This window comes from Vespa mandarinia, chromosome 25 (genome assembly GCF_050613455.1).
Source record: "Vespa mandarinia isolate Hongniang chromosome 25, ASM5061345v1, whole genome shotgun sequence".
Classification (NCBI taxonomy): Eukaryota; Metazoa; Arthropoda; class Insecta; order Hymenoptera; family Vespidae; genus Vespa; species Vespa mandarinia.
Genome location: NC_140834.1, coordinates 1,760,001 through 1,763,854, shown reverse-complemented (window position 1 = coordinate 1,763,854; position 3,854 = coordinate 1,760,001). Strand labels below are relative to the sequence as shown.

Here is a 3,854-nt window from a genome sequence, read left to right as displayed (position 1 = left end):
ATAATAAAAACATATATATATATTTATACATATAAAATAAAATATAAAAATGTAATGATTTTCAGATTACAAAATTAGAAAAGAAAAAAGAATAATAAAGTATTCCAAGTATTTCGTCAATTAACAATTCGAATAATTAAATGTCATCTCAATTGATGGTATACAAAAATTAACATAAAAGATTTACGAATTTATTACGTATTTATTATAAAAAAATATAAAAGTGTAGTTGATTTCTACGTTCATAAAGAAGATAAGAAAAAGAAAAAAAAGAAGAAAAGAAGTGACAAAAAAGAAAAAAAATATGAAAAGAGGAGAAAAAAAGAAAAAGAAAAAAAGAAAAAAAGAATAATAATAATCGTGTAAATGAAAAATTGTTAAAAAAAAAAAAAGGAAAAAAGAAAAAAAAAAGGAAAAAGTAAACAAATGATACGAAAATTTTTTATTAATTTCAATTAACGATCATAATAATTAAACGGCGATTCACGAAATCAATGAGAAAAAATTTACATGTATATTTACTCACACATATACGTACATACATACATACATACATACATATATATATATATATATATATATATATATATATATATATAAACAAGCATATATAATGCAATATACAAAAATGTGAAGGTTTCCACTATGAAAAAAAAAAAAAAAAAAAAAATAAATGAAAAGGAAAAAAGAAGAAAAAAGAATTCCATCAATTAACGATTAGATTAGAATAATTAAACGTGACCCCGAAGGTAGATTTACATTAATACCGTACATACATATATACATATATACACATATATATATATATATATGTATATGTATATATACATATATATACATATAGATACATAGATACATACATACAATGTCTGTTTCAAAGATCTCACCGATTAGAGGCGGTAAGACCCTCGTCGCTCGTTATCACGCAAAACGGTACCCTATTTTCTGCTTCCTTCGTTCTCACGCAACAAATTAGGTACCGATACGTGGGATTATAATGTTTCGAGTTACAACCTAGGAATAAGATCATGATCATCTTTCTCTTACGTATGTAAAAAATTTTTCAAATATTATATATATATATATATATATTAAATTAATTAGTTTTATTTAAATCAATAAAAAATATTCGAGAATTCGTATTGAATAATACAATAATATTATTTTTAATTTGTCACAATTATTATTGTATATGATTAATTTATTATTAACAATTTATCCGAAGGAAACGAAAAATTGTTAATACGTATATACTGGGTGATACGTTTTAAATGATATCACTATTACAAATATCTACGTTATTATTGATTTCATCGACGAAATGTTTCAAATAAAAATTGATTTGGTATTAAAAGAGAAATGTTAATGTTGTTATAGTTATTTCGTAAATGAACGCTCTTGTCCAAGATATCGACGTAGTAATGATTTTTTTTTTCCTTTTTTTTCTTTTTTTTTTTTTATGGAAATCGATATTTTACATCGAACGTTGTTGGGAATATCAATTCAATGGGAATACAATGAATAATAAAAATATATCTTTCAATCGATATTTCATCGAATTAGGGTGCCACGAAGTTTAACGAAACGTGTTATGATAATGTTTTAATGATATAACGATGATAATGATGAATAATGAAATTATTTCGTTGAAATTGTTTTTCAAATATTTTAACGATATCATCGAATTGATCGATAATATTGATATAGGGATTCTTTTTCTTTTTTCTTTTCTTTTTTTTTGTTTTTTTTTTGTTTTTTTTTTTATCGTATGCGTACTATAATTTGACATCTTTGACGATTTATTACACTATGATAAATAAATTTTCATCGTATCTATATTATTGGTTTTATATTATGTTGATTTTTCTTTTTTTTCAAATTTGTGTAAAAAAAAAAAATAAAGGAGAAGTAATTACAAAACGATACTATTTTATAAATAATTGTTTGTGAAAGAATTGTTTGATGTAAAGAAAAATTATTTATAAGAAATTATGTTATAATGAGAGCTGACGTAGAATTAAATACGAATTCTTATCATTTTAGAATATTTATTTAGAGAATTGTATTTTTCGAATGGTGCTAATGAAATGTTTGATATCAAAATTTACATTTATAAGTAAAAATTGAATATACGTTTAATTAGAAATTCGTTTTAAAAATATTAAGATAATTTTGATTTGAAATTAAATTTTACTCACTAGAATAATTATTTTAGAAATGTAGATTTAAAATTGCGTACAAAATATTACTATAGAATTTTTATCTTTGAAATCAAAATCAGAAATATATTTTCACGATGGAATATAATATTTCATTGTAAATGTTATCTTTAGAATGGAAAATGAAATATTTATTTAGAATTTTATTCTTTTTTTTTTTTTTTTTTTTAATAGCACACACATACACATACACACACACACACACACATATATATATATATATATATATATATATATATATGTGTATATATATTTCTTTTTATTAGAAATTAATTTTTGAAATATAATAGAATATATTATTATTGATTCATATTCAGAATGAAAACAACGTAATTAAGGATCATCTACACATATATTATTTCATACATTATCAAAGTTATTATCAAAGTTATTATGAACTTTATTACGTCGATGAAACGAATCGATAAAAATCTATATACATTAGATATTCGTTATATTTCGTAACGACGTTCTCTACAACTTTTATTCTACCGGAAATATCGAATTGCAAATTTAAAGGGGGAAGAAAAAAGAAAAAAAGAAAAAAAAGAGGAGGAAAAAAAAAGAAAAAAAAAAAAAAATAGAACAAATAAAAATTAACGGAAGAGAAAAAAATCATTAAAATTTCAGTATCCCAACGAGAGTCAGGATTTACGAGACAATCGTAATAAAAAAAAAAAAAATTCCGTGCTATATGAAAATTACATTATCTCTCAATTTATCATAATAACCGAAGAAAATTTCATTTCAAAACAAAAATTCATTCTAAGATCAGATATATATATATATATATATATATATATATATATATATATATATATATATCTCTAATCATGGACAATAAAATGACGTACCTTGATATATAACAGAATAATTATCATTAAAACAATAATGGAACATCATTATTGTGTTGTTCCTATTCGTATTATTATAGCTTTATGATTTTCAACCCGCGTACCAGATACTACTACCCCCACCCCAGCTAACAACTTTTTTTTCCCTTTCCCCTATCAATTTATCTCTCTCTCTCTCTCTGTCTGTCTTTCTCTATCTTTCTCTATCTCTCTCTCTCTCTCTCTCTCTCTCTCTCTCTCTCTCTCTCTCTCTCTCTCTCTCTCGCATTGCCAACATCGCGGCTGTAGTATCCAAGAGAAAGAAGGAGTTTGCTGGGTGCTGTGTAGGGAATGGAACGGATGTCTGGTGTGTAAGGAACCGCTAAAATGGTGTTCCCTCTTATCCGAAGATCTAGAGCGGCGATGCGAAGAGAGCCACGCGGAGGACTACTATACGTAAAGGTAAAAGGGGGCCTCATGACTGGTTGGTTGCTTGGTTTCCTTGGTTTCCTTGGGTTTGCGTCTGGTTTCTCCTCTTGGGTTCCTCTTGGGTTCCTTAGCTTCGTTCCTCGGTTCTCTTCTTTTCGATTCTTTTTTCTTTTTTCCTTTTCTTCTTTTTTTTTTTTCAAATCTTCCTTCCTTCCTTCCTTCCTTCCTTCCCTTTTTTTTTTTCTCTTGACTTCGTTCATACCACACACACACACACATATATATATATATATATATATGTATCATGGATATTGCACTGTGTGTCCCATTGTATATCTAATTTTCATGATGCCGTTAACCTAAGAAGGTCAAA

The 3,854-nt window shown here is 25.3% G+C and overlaps 1 long non-coding RNA gene across 2 annotated transcripts in view; it reads left to right on the top strand.

The window, feature by feature from the left end:
- Nucleotides 1-3,389: 3,389 nt before the first annotated feature.
- The window catches only part of LOC118446683 (uncharacterized), a 136,920-nt gene continuing 136,455 nt past the window's right edge, over nucleotides 3,390-3,854 (top strand). For both annotated transcript variants that reach the window (XR_014983610.1, XR_014983611.1), the window contains exon 1: nucleotides 3,390-3,514. This is a non-coding gene — a long non-coding RNA (uncharacterized LOC118446683). The remainder of the gene's footprint in view (nucleotides 3,515-3,854) is intronic.